The sequence below is a fragment of the Crinia signifera genome, chromosome 6, assembly GCF_055691185.1.
Source record: "Crinia signifera chromosome 6, ASM5569118v1, whole genome shotgun sequence".
NCBI lineage: Eukaryota > Metazoa > Chordata > Amphibia > Anura > Myobatrachidae > Crinia > Crinia signifera.
In genome coordinates this window covers 199,469,336-199,483,262 of record NC_139222.1, presented here as the reverse complement: position 1 = coordinate 199,483,262, position 13,927 = coordinate 199,469,336, and positions in this window count along the sequence as shown.

Genomic DNA, 13,927 nt, shown 5'->3' with positions numbered 1-13,927 from the left:
CACAACGATACAATACCATACAGGGTATGAATGGTTTCCTCAGCGCTAATACAAATTCTTTCTTGTTCTCATGTGGGATACACCCAAAAAGAAGAAAGAAAAGAACACAATAGTGTGATACTGTTACAAAAAAAATTTCAGTGTAATACGCCTTTAAGTGCTGAAAACTCGTACCAGATTTTAATGTCTACCTGGATAACAGTAGACAACTGCGTTTGTGATTTGAGGGGGATAATTCACCGCCAAGGGAATCCACTCTGTCTTCTTCAAGGCTTTGTATCGAAACCGGTCGGCTACCCACACGCTGAGGAGGATTGCAGAGGCTCTTATCATTGTGAAGGAGTTTCCAGGGACGCCTGCTCTTTTCCATCTTAAGCTCTGATTGTCTACAATTGCATTGTGGACATGTTCAAATGGTGAGAGTCCTCTGTTATATACCCTCCGTGTATTTTAAAAGGAATTGTTTTATCCATTAAAACGTATTGCACCATGATGTCTTTCTCATCCCTTTGAGTCTGAATTGAATACGGGAAATAGAAGACAGAGTGGATTCCCTTGGTGGTGAATTATCCCCCTCAAATCACAAACGCAGTTGTCTACTGTTATCCAGGTAGACATTAAAATCTGGTACGAGTTTTCAGCACTTAAAGGCGTATTACACTGAAAATTTTTTTGTAACAGTATCACACTATTGTGTTCTTTTCTTTCTTCTTTTTGGGTGTATCCCACAAGCTAGATGCCTGCCTAAGGTCCAGCTAGGGTGACCAACTCATCCCTTTAATCCGGGACACATTAATTACACAGGTTCTGTGGCTGGCTTTCACCTGGTTTTAAACTGCCACACCTCAAGACTCCATTTCACCTGGTTTTAAACTGCCACAGAACCTGTGTAATTAATACAGTATGTGTCCCGGATTAAAGGGATCAGTTGGTCACCATAGGTCCAGCAGTCCTCAGGGGCTCTGTAAAGTTATCCAAAATGTTCCCATAGTTATTACATGGACCTACCCACATTCCCATTAATGTTCTTTGATTAGATATAAAATGTTTGGACACACAAGATGTAAGCAGCCAGGTTACTTTATATGTGACACATGTGATAGCCCTACTTTCAAAAGACCTAGAGCCTGATTCAGATTTGTACGCAATGCCCATGTGCATGCAGCTGAGCATTATCGGTAGACTGTGCCCACACCAAGGTACTCTATCTATGCCACCTGCAATCAGAAGCATAACTAGGGTGCTATGGATTGTTTGAGGAAGAAGTACCCCAATCCGGTATCTTGCCTAGTGCCCCACGAGGTCTAAATCCATCTCTGGTCAGGGCAGCAGCAGGCACAATAGCCAACTGAGCTAGGTCAAATATGAGAATGGTAAGAGAAGAACAAAACAGACAGGGTGAACGCTGTAAGAGCAATGTTTGAGTGATAATGATCACTTTAGAAACCACCTGTACGCAATCAGTGATCCTCAATCAGTGCGCAATCATTCACAACAATTATAAACATAGAGCTGATGCTGGAAATGACATTGTGACTGTTTAGTCTGAGAGGAAGTTAGTACTGAGCCTATTGTTCTGATCTTCATCACTGACACTATTGCTGAAAGTATAGGGCAGGGTTATGGGCCTTATTCTAGTTCACTCTTAGAGGCAAATTCCTTCTTAGCTGGACAAAACCATGTGCACTGCAGGTGGGGCAGATGTAACATGTGCAGAGAGATTTAGCTTTGGGTGAGTTATTTTGTTTCTGTGCAGGGTAAATACTGACTGCTTTATTTTTACACTGCAATATAGATCTCACTTTGAAGAAAAACCCCACCCAAATCTAACTCTCTCTGCACAAATTACATCTGCCCCACCTGCAGTGCACATGGTTTTGTCCAGCTAAGAAGGAATTTGCCTCTAAGAGTGAACTAGAATAAGGCCCTATGGCACTCTGTTTAAAAATGATGGTGCAGGGCACAAGGGTTTGCTTGTGACCATTGTATGGAGTTTGCCTGGGTCATAACTCTACCTTTGTGGGAGCCACAGCCAAATCTTGAAATACACAGACGAAAGTATGGATAAAGCACTATATGGGGGTATAGACAGAAGGACAGGAGGGGTCATGAACAAATAGACAGGGGCATGAGTGTACAGACAGATAGAGCGCTTTATGGGGATATAAATGGACAGGCGGACAGATATGATGGAGCATAGATGGACGGTTGTGAGGGGGCACAGATGTATGGACGGGCGGGGCTATAGATGGACAGATGTAGCTGGACACAACCATCTCAGGGTTCTTTTTAATAGAGAAGGAGGCCCGTGTGCAGCCTCCTCCCGCCATGTCCCCCTCCTCTCTGCCGGGAGCAGCGCTGTGTAGTACGCTCAGACCCTACTGCACATATGCGAATCTCTGGAAAAATTAGGCAGCAGCCATTTTTTCATTGATTTTCTTATCGCTGCTTCTGCATTGCACCCATTATAGCAGGTCCGAAGCTATGGTTTCTTTTGCCCTGGTCAAGGCAGAAATTTGGTGCCCCCTCTCCCTGCTGATGCCTCCTGCACTGTTAGGAGCCTGCGCCATCCCCTCCGCCACCGCGCTAACATCCTGGGAGCCCGACCTGCTGATCTTTAATCACTACACTCTCTGCCTGCCGTGGGGGATGCTGCCTCTAGCGCCAAGTCCCGCCCCATCATCCATCGTCCGCAGCATCAGAGCACCAGACAACTTGCTCCTCCCCTAATGCCCCTTCCTATCCTGCGCCGGGTCGCCTGACCCCCTAGCTCCCCCCTAGTTATGACCCTGATTATAGATACACTACTGGACCCTCTATCTCTACAGGGATGGCTTGGTGGCAATCCCACTGCACCCTCTGAGGGAGATGGGACATGAGAAGCACATTCAGTGCAGAAACTGGTGCCGCTACTGCACGAGCAGCCACACTTTTTGGATTCTGCAAACCAATTGACTCCACCTCCCTCTTAATTACATCAGCAGTAATTAAAAAGAAAAATATGAAGAGTTTTTTTTAGAGAGTAGGGTGTAGTGGTATTACCCCCCCCCCCCCCCCACACACACACACACCTATCCACCATGCTCCACAGCAGCTGCATCCAATGTCCCCTCCATAGTTAATCCACTAGAGTTTACGGTTCTTGTGTAGTTTCACGGTGCCAGCATGGCGCCGTGCTACTTCCGGGTTGGGTACTCTCGCCAAACTATCTAAAATAAAGTAACTTAACTCCATGCCAATGTGGATAGTTCATACCCCTACTATCCATGTTGGCATGGAGTTGTTTTTAGATAGCGTGGGCGAGCGTAGCGAGCCACCAAGCCCGCAGCGTGGGCGAGCGAAACTACACAAGTGAAACTACACAAGTACCGAGTTTACATGTTTTCCCTATTTCAACCGCTGTGTTTACCTTAGATACCCCTGAATGCTCCAGTTTCCTCCACACATTACAAACTTTAGCTGGCTTTCGATAAAGTATATCCTTATGTATGGTGAGGAATAGATAATTAGCTGCAGTAGTAGATAATGAGCTTCAGTAGGGCTGGGACAGATGAGAGTTTTTAAATATTCTCCATAAATGGTGCGTATATAAGCAAAATATAGAAAGTTGATAATAGAGTATGTATGCATTCAATAAATAGTAATTAATGACCTTTATGCCTCTTCTTTTATTAGATATGATTGTTTTGCTTAGCAATTCACACTATTGTACAGAACTGGAGAATAAAAAGAATTCTGTCATAAAGAAAATATAGTAATCACTACTGTTACCTGTTAGAATTAAAATAAAGCCAGTAGACAAATCTATACTACAGAGGAATTATGCCCTCTTGTGTTCCATCTAACAAATAACACAAGGGGAAATTAACTGATGTTTCATTTTCTAAGCAATTTTCAATCCAGAACATTGACAGTGATATTGCCCACCAAATCACCAGATTTACTATCCAGAGGTGTTAAGGGTGAAAACCAAAGTTGTGGGGCGCAGTGATGAGTTAAATTGTTTTGGTATAGAGGAAACCATCACTAGCTGTGTGTATCAAATAAATACCCACAGTACTATTTTCCATAAATGTTTTTTTATTGATTCTAAAGCATCTTGAACAAAGTATCAAGCAATGTACAGTATCATAATAATAAAATAGGTTAAAAGACAGTAACCATGACTAAAGGCACCCATACACTGGGCCGATTTGGTCAGATTTCGGCTGATTCCGATGGATTTGGCTGTGAAATCGGCCCACATTGACTGTATGTGACATTCTGTAGGGTCCGATGCGTGTTCCCATGCGCATCGGACCCGGACCCTGTGGCACATCAAGTGTGCTTTTTAGCACCCACAATGTGTCGGGTCCAGTAGGTATGTGCCAGTGGTGAAGCACAGCTGGTACACACCTGTGTGCAGCGGCAGGGTCTGTGCAGCAGGGGGCAGGCAGCAGGGTCATAGTGGCAGACGGTGGGCAGAGGGGTCAGTGCAGCGTGGGGTGGGCATCAATGCGGTGGAGGGCGGGTAGGGGGGTCGGAGCGGCGGCTGAGAGCTAGTAGCGGCATTTGCTAGGAGGCTAGTGGGAAGCGGCTTGTGATTTATGGTATTTTGAAAAGACGGGCTGGACGTTGATTGGCTGAGAGAATTCTTTCAGCTAATAACTGGCTGGTCAGACTTTGCAAAATATTTGTTCAAATTTGTTCACCAGCACCCCCCCCCCCCCCCCCCACCCGCCGCTGCTGCAGCAGCTCCCTGGGATTTATTGCATGTAAAAATGGCCCATCAAGTGCCAAATCTTAATCGAGCCTCCCGAGGAGCTGCCGGAGGGCTCTCAAGGGCAAACTGGCCTGACTTATCCTTAGTTATGTATATGGGGCCTTCACATGCAAAAACAGGCATCTATTCAGTGATCACCGGAAGAACAGCCTGTTCCTGTGAATAGATGCCTAGAGCATGCACACATCATCTATCAGTGCAGGGAGGGGAGACAGGGGCGGCCTAGATGCCCAGGGAGTGCTGGACAAGCTCCCTAAATGATGAAAATAGTGTGTCGTATTGCTAGACCGTGCCCTAAACTGGAGGCTCCACCCACCACATCTGAGGCCTTGTTCCTCTTTTCTGCCATGGTCAGGCTTCTGGTTTGGCAGGTCCCGCTTCTGAAGCGGATAAACTTGGAAGGTATGCCCTTGGTACCACTATTTAGTTAAATATTTATTTATTAAACATTTCTTTTCATACTGTACCATCCAAATGGACATAGAGCTAGATTATAATAATGTGCCGAGCATTGCGGGGCACCATGCCAGAAGCATGGGAAGCGAAGCAAGCCCTGTATGGGACGCGGGACACTTATTTCAACATAGACAACAAAAAATGTGAAAAACTTATATTGACATTTTTCATGTCGACCTTTTCCACATCGACCCTTTGCTTGTGTCAACATTTTGACCCTGTCGACCTAAGCTATGTCAACCTTTTCCATGTGTCGACTAATACTGGTTGACCTATTGCCTGTTGATTTTAATTGTGTTGAGCCAAAAATATGCTGGCACAGTGTTATAGTGCACGTGTTCTGTTCTTATTTTTTCTAAATGTGGCAATAGCGCAGTGCCGTCTCGCTGGGCAGACGTACCTGGCCTAAGTGACAAACATAGTAAATGGAGCTTTAATGAAAAAAGAATGGGTGTATGTCATCCTTAATCCATCACTGATTACATACTACAAACACACACATACAGTATATATATAACTTCTCAAAAAAGTCTGCCAAAAATAACATTTATTTTAGCAAGTTCCGCAAAGTAACAAAATATTTTTAGAGAAGAGCAGACATTTGAACGGAATTTACTCGTAAAGCGACAATTTGTTTTCACATGGTTCATTTGTACAAGAGATGGAGCTTTCTGAAAGTATTTACTTTTTGGGCAATGCTCTTCCTTAGAAGCAGCTGATTCGTCCGGACGGCTTCAAAACGAAATATTAGTAGGAAAACATATTATAAAAAGAAATGTGGCAGTTGGCATGACAGCGTCTACTTTTTCTAACCGTTCTAAAAGGAACAGTGAGCCTTTCAGTAGACGAGAAGTGTAATTCCACGCATTTAGTGCAGTCTGGTGGCTACAGGGTTAAAGGTAGAGTCACTGTAGATTCCTAGCATCCTGTTAGGACAGAGCTCATCAGCTTTCACAACCAGTGAAGGGCAGACAGGCTCAGCCATGTGTATAAGGAATATTCCTAGCTGCTACTGTTTACTCTGCAGAAACAACTGTACTCTTGATATTTCGGATACAAGCCCCTTGTGCTTTCCCACTGCTGTAAGAAAACTCCTCGAACTCCCAAGAGATGCCTGTAACTCAGCTCTTTAAATATGGCTTCAGTTTTATTTCTGGAAAGAAAAAAAAATATTTGAAAAATAAAATCAGTGTTTTCTGTAGCCAATTTGTAACGGAAAAAGTATGTTATAAAATTGTATATTGTTACTTACTGTTGCGTGTAGCATACCTGAATATAGGATTATTAGATTTCATTTTTAGAAATTTACGCATACTCAGTGGTGTAGCTAGGTGTCACTGTGCCCGGAGCAAGGGCATGTTTTGCGCAGTGAAAAGTGGGCGCGGCCCAACATTATACCAAAAAAAAGCCACATGCCATAATGCCAATTACACATAAGGCCACACATGATGCCCATTGCATACTATATAACACACCGTAATGCCCATTACAAACTATATAACACACCGTAATGCCCATTACATACTATACAACACACCATAATGCCCATTACATGCTATATAACAAACGTAATGCCCATTACACATTTGACACATAAGTGCCACTTACCTACATGCTCGATGCCAAGGGGCTTCATGCTCAATGCCAAGGGGGACTGAAATTGCTCATTGCCAAGGGAGACAGAACTGTGCAGCAGCCCGCTCCCGGCTCCCCACCGCTATTTTCAATTCAACACACCGCCAGCTCCCCTGCCTGCTCCCAGGGTGGCAACAGAAATCATGGGGCCCCATACACTGATATCTGTGGGGCCCCCCTCCCCCTAGTAGTGGTGTGGAGCAGGGAGGGAGTAATAATGCGGAGTAGGGATGGAGGTTGGGAGTGATAGTGCGGAGTAGGGAGGGAGGGTGGGAGTGATAGTGCGGAGTAGGGAGGGAGGGTGGAGTGATAGTACAGAGCAGGGAGGGAGGGTGGGAGTGATAGTACAGAGCAGGGAGGGAGGGTGGGAGTGATAGTGCGGAGCAGGGAGGGAGGGTGGGAGTGATAGTGCGGAGCAGGGAGGGAGGGTGGGAGTGATAGTGCGGAGCAGGGAGGGAGGGTGGGAGTGATAGTGCGGAGCAGGGAGGGAGGGTGGAAGTGATAGTGCAGAGCAGGGAGGGAGGGTGGGAGTGATAGTGCAGAGCAGGGAGGGAGGGTGGGAGTGATAGTGCAGAGCAGGGAGGGAGGGTGGGAGTAGTAGTGTGGAGTGAGGGTGGGAGTAGTAGTGTGGCACAGGGAGGGAGGGTGGGAGTGGTAGTGTGGAGCAGGGAGGGAGGGTGGGAGTACTCCTTACTTAGCCAGCCGCCGGGGAGCCCCACACCCCCCCCCCCCCCCGGCCCGAGCTGTCAGGGGCAGTGTGCTATTGGCACCCCCCCCCCCCCAGCTGGCAAAGAAGTGTTCATCCGCGCACTGCACCCCCGCCCAAGCTGACAGATGCAGTGTGCGGTCGGAAGTCCCCACCCTGAAAAAGGCAAAGCAGTGGTGAGATCCGCGGAAGACGTGATGCTAGTTAAAATTCACTCTCTTGCTGGACCGCTAGCCAGTAGGCGCTCGCGGTCCAGCGGCCACCAGTTGATTGGCTGCTGGACCACAAGTGCCTATTGGATAGCAGTCCAGCGGGAGACGTGAATTTTAAATTCATGAGTCCACCGCAAGGGGGCGAAGCCAAATGGTGCAATTCATCATTTAGTTCCACCCATAAACTGCAGTAACACAAGAGGAGTGCTAGAGTGACATAGGAGGATAGCTGGATTGACACAGGGGGAGAGCTGAAGTGAAACATGGGGGGCTGGAGTGATATTATTGTTATTGTTTATTTATATGGTGCCGCAAGTGTTCCGCAGCACCTAAAAATGCATAATAGGGCAGAAAACAAATAACAAATAACAAATTAAAGTACAAGACAATTTAGGACATGGTAAGTAAAGAGAGCTGCATCAGCAATTTTTTTGGGTCATAAATATATTTTATATAAATTCTAAGAAAAGCACATGAGGAGAAAGGGCCCTACTCGTGAGATATGGGAAAGATATGGAAAAGTTGGAGAGACACAAGGGGAAAGCTGAAGATACATCTGAGGAGAGCTGTACGGTTATTAAGGTATGTTAATTTTTTGTATGAAAGGGTGGCCAAAAATAATGTTCACCCTTGTCTCCACTTGGCCTAGAACAGGCCCAGATTATACAGATTAATGGGCCGATTCAGTGATCCAAATTTGTACCCACCCCAATGGTGGGGGTTTTCACATGTGCATGTTCAAACCCCGGCATCGGCAATTTACACACTCGCCGGACCGGGGTGTGCAGGGGGCGGCAGCAAATGAAAGCCCAGCACTTTATGGGCATCCCCATAAAAATACTGGGTGCTCTCCTGGGAACGCAGAAGGGTTTGATGCCTGCCGGGGATGAGCAGCTGACATCACATGACATCAGCACCCGCCCCCTCTTCGGCGGACACCAACAAAAATGGTTGGTGACCATTGATTGATTTCTTCAATGGTTGATGACCATTGATTGATTTCTTCGATGGTTGGTGACCATTGATTGATTTCTCTCCCCTTCAGCTGCATGTGAGGAGATGTGTTCACGTATAGATCCCCTTGCATGGTACCAAGGCGATTCATTGTTGGGGAGGGGGGCTTCGTACACAGGCGGTGTGAAGCCCAAAGGGTATTTTCTAGGTAGTAGATAGTGGAGCATCACATAACTAAAACTGACTACATGCAATTGTGATTGCCAATGCCAATCATACTGTATGTGATGGGTATATCATCACTTATACCATGCATTGGATTCCATTTGAGTATTGTTGAAACACAGTTTAAATGGTGTCACATTTGTGGTAAAAAAATGAAGAACACAAACCAACTTGCACTACAAGGCGCAGTTAAGCAGCAAAGGGCCTGATTAGCATGGATTGTATACGCAACATATATGATCCTTAGCAATGCACCTCCTGCAAGCATTTGTTATTGCTATTATGGTGATGTGATCGCAGTTCTAGATGATGTTCATCTGCGACTCCAAGCCTGAGTAAGCCATACCTTACACAGACTTGCCAACATTCAGTAGACACAGTACTTGGCCTCACCATGACATATATATGGGCATAAGAACATTTTAGGTTGGGGTGGAGACATAATCTGGTTTGGCACCCCTAAATTGCTATATGTTGCCCCCATAGGCGTTTCTATAATGGGTGCGGTGTACACTTGCTCCTGATCCCAGGGGAGCCCCCACACTGCACCCATCTTTTAATACATACCTCTCCAGAGTCCCACGCCAGTCACTGCATTTGTGGTTAAAATAGCCACCAAGCATGCGCAGTACCAGGCACCATGTTTCCGGAGACTTGCACATGCACAGTAGACTCTGGCACAATGCCAGAGTAGTGCAGCAAGGAGGAGGTCCACCCGGAGTCTACATACGGGCCCCTCCTCTGTTAAAGTGCCACTGTTTGCCACCCTGTGATATGCTTGTAACAAAACAAAACAAAAAACAGCCATAGAGCATTGTGCACTATGTCACTACTGTATGTCACCTGCTGTTTCTTATAGCCTGCCTTTCAGTCCCCCAGATATCTATGTAATAGCTTGCAGACTGAGACCAGGGTGTGAGTTCTGGAGATAAGCAGAAAGACAAAGACAGCATGCAGAAATGTGACCTATGTAGTTACACTGTCGTAGAGTCATGCCTGGGCCACCTGGAAATGCCCAGCACTGCCTGGGCAACAGATGAACATGGTGGGTGGCCTAAAGCAATGGCCCTCCCATTCTTCCCTAGTACAGTCGCACCCTTTGCACCCATGGCACAATAGTAACACCACCATAGACCTGCGCAGCAAATTTTATTAGGGTGTGCACTGCCAGAGGGGAGTGTCTAGCACTGCCTATTGTGTGTCTAGAACCACCTATTTGGTGTGTGTTTAGCACCTCCTGTTGGCTGTGTTTATCTCTGCCTAATGGGTGTGTCCATAACTACTTATTGACATGTCTTGCACTATTTTAAAGTTAGTGCAAGTGATAGACCTCAAAGTTTTTACCCTCTCTCTAACTCTAGCATTATCCCCCTCTCGTTCTCCAGCCTTACTGCCCTCTCTGTCTCCAGCCTTAGCCCCCTCTCTGTCTCCAGCTGTATCCCCCTCTCTGTCTCTAGCCTTACCACCCTCGCTGTCTCATGCCTTATCCCCCTTCTCGGTCCCCAGCCTTATTCACTCTCTGTCTCTAGCCTTATCCCCCTCTCTGTCTCCAGCTGTATCCCCCTCTCTGTCTCTAGCCTTATTGCCCTCTCTGTATCCAGCCTTATCCCCCTCTCTGTCTCTAGCCTTACCACCCTCTCTGTCTCCAGCCTTATCCCCCTCTCTGTCTCCAGCCTTATCCCCCTCTCTGTCTCCAGCCTTATCCCCCTCTCTGTCTCTAGCCTTATCCCCCTCTCTGTCTCCAGCTGTATCCCCCTCTCTGTCTCTAGCATTATTGTCCTATCTGTCTCCAGCCTTATCCCCCTCTCTGTCTCTAGCCTTACCACCCTCTCTGTCTCCAGCCTTATCCCCCTCTCTGTCTCCAGCCTTATCCCCCTCTCTGTCTCCAGCCTTATTGACCTCTTTCACCAGACTAATTCCCTTGTCTGTATCCATATGCCAGTTTGAAATAAACCCAAAACATTAATATGATGGACTGTGTTTAAGACATTTACTAAAATGTGTATTCTACTTCACATGTGATGTTGCTATGGGCAACCAGTCAGATCCTGTCTACTATGTTCTAGAGGGTGCTAAATAAATAAGAAGTAGATTCTGATGGGTTGCCCATAGCAACATCACATGTGAAGTAGAATACACCTCTTAGTAAATTGCCCCCTATGTTATTATTTCTGAGTCTATTGAATGCTGCTGCTTTACTTTTTCTATTTTATTAACTGGCACCTTGCAATGTAACTTTTGATGAGAATGCTGACTCTGTTGGAAAAGTATGTATATATGTAGGTATATTTTCTCTTATCTTTTCCAGCTCCTGATGAAGACGTGTGAACACGTTGAAACGCGTTGAGCTTTTTCCTGATATTTCTCCAACCTGCACCGCTGCACAAACCAGATTGCACTTTATTCCGGACCAGTTTATCCATTTCCACCTCAGGATTCTTCAAACCTCAGTATTTTCTGCAGTGCCAAGCAAGGTATTCATATATGGCAAGCCTATCTAAGTGATTCAAGATCCTACTGGGCAATATTCCAGGACTTTACATAATATATACAGCTGTATTTACAAGGAGACCAATTACAACCACTCTGTTTCCATATCTGGTAAATATATATTCTGGTGCAGTGAACTGTTGCTGATTCATTTAATGGATCTATTATGCTAGCAAGATTTATAATTCTAACATAACTTATTTTATTTTTATTTTTTATCATGAGAATTATCAAGTATTTATGATTATGCATGATTAAATGTTTGTATATTAATTAATGAATGTATATTATAATTTTTTACATGTGGTCGTGTTTGTCATTTAGTTAAACCTAAGCGCTGTATATACCTCTTTATATTTTCGCTTATGTGTGTGTGTGTTTCTATGTGCATATTAAATCGGCAGCCAGGATTCAATGTCCCGCCAACCGATCGCTGAAAAGTGGGCGTGGACGCGAGATGGCTGGGGGCTGTTGGTCCTGGATACGAGGTTCCATACCAGATGGCAATGCTCCTCTCACTATGCTGCGCTCTGTTTGCAGGGTCAGGAGCCAGCCGTAACAGACCGATGAAAGGGAGCCGCTGACAGCCAGAGCCCTGGCACGCCACTAATTGTAAATGCCCAGCTTATATAAACTGCTGGAGGAAGTGACCACGCCTTCCCAAGAAGGGCCACCCAGCTGACTGAAGGTGCATATACTGCCTGGGATGGAGGCATTGGGGACAATGCTACTGCTGCACTGCTAACTTGACCAGTAACTTAAGTCAAAGCTGCTGCCATAAGTGCCAAACCACTCAAGGTCCTGGGTGTATGGGGAGAAGCCAACATTAGGGTGTGCCTGTGACCATAAGGCACTCCCCATTGTGCATGCCAGGGCTGGACTTGCCATCAGGCACTTCTGGCAAATGGTACTGGGGCCGATGTTCCACTTCATGGTTTAAGTTCCACCTCCCAATCGGCGCTGGACTCGCGGCTCTCTCTGTGCACCGATCGAGTCCAGGAGAGAGGGGGGCATCTCATGCGACTATTCCCCTCTCTCCTGCAAGTCGGGATCAGCAGCGCAGGCAACAAAGGTTGCGCATGTACAAATGCCAGGGCCGGTTAGGCGGCCCAGTCCGTCACTGGTGCACGCCTATATACACCACTGGGTACAGTAAGAACCCATAATGGCACTTTGCTAAAAGCCTGAATAAGATCCTCAGATACAAACAAACATAGGAGGAAATCCCTGGCCTAGATCCACAGACAGGATACAGATTGGGGCCCTCCATCAGGCACACAGTCCCTTGACATTGACAACTAATTACACAGAGGCACTAACTTACCTATGCTATATTTAGAGGCTACCACAAATATTATGGGAAACAAATGTGAATGAGACATTCATTACCATATAGACTGGTAGTGACAATGCACTTAGGGGTTATTAGGACCTGAATACTGGTCAGATAGCCATTACCCAGACAGAGTAAAATCCTGCCCCATGCAAGTCTGTGCATGGCTTGCGAAAATATCGCAGATCGACAGCCAGCTGCAAATCTATACACAACTCCCCATTAATGATTTCTCCAGTGTGTGGAGTCTGTGCATGACCCTTTCACAAGTCTGCAATAGGAACAGGCTGCTTGAGGACGGAGCTGACATTACACACACACTCCCAGAAAAAAGCCGGGTGACAACCACAAATGGCGATTTCCTGTCAATCATCATGCGAACGGCTTGTGTATAGAGTAATCGCTGAATGTTGTCACTGTTTGGCCTTAAGCATGCTTGCTACAATCAATACACATGTGCAGTCTTAAGACCCAGGCATTCTCATTGATGCAGGTATTCCAGTGCTGGTGTCCTGGTGGTAGTAGGGATGCCGGTATTGTGAACTCCGCTGTCTCAGTTCTCTTGTTTCTATCACAGCAAGTGAAGCTGTGACCCATAACAGTGCACAGAAGCCACAGCACTGCAATATTTACCAGCAGGTGTTGATGAGAGACCGGACATGGCTGAGAGAGACCACTACGAGTAGGAGGATAATGAGTGTCATACACATTACTAAGCTATGGTGTGTATCATTATACCCCTTTCAGACAAAAATCCCGGGATTCTTCACGTGCGGGCTCAACATCCTGGGAAGAGCACACAGGTGGAGCCGCTGTCAGCCGGCCTGACAGATGGGGACGTGCAAGCAGCTCAGGGGCAGATTTATTAACTGCCGATCAGGGGAATCTGCGCTATCTCCATTTGCTAAAGCAGGGGATAGCGGTTCCCCTGATCTAAGACACCCGCCGAGCGGGTGCTACGCATAGCGCAGCTACGCTATTTCGTAGTGCGCGCCTGCCTCCTGCCTAATTTATGAACAGTCAGCATCGCTAACCTTTCCGCCGCCTGCAGCTATCGACTTCAACAGCTGCAGACGGCGATGCGCTATACCTACACTGTCCCTGCTGCTGGCTCTGAGCTGCGCTGGGATCTCGCGTGAGTAGCGAGATCCCGC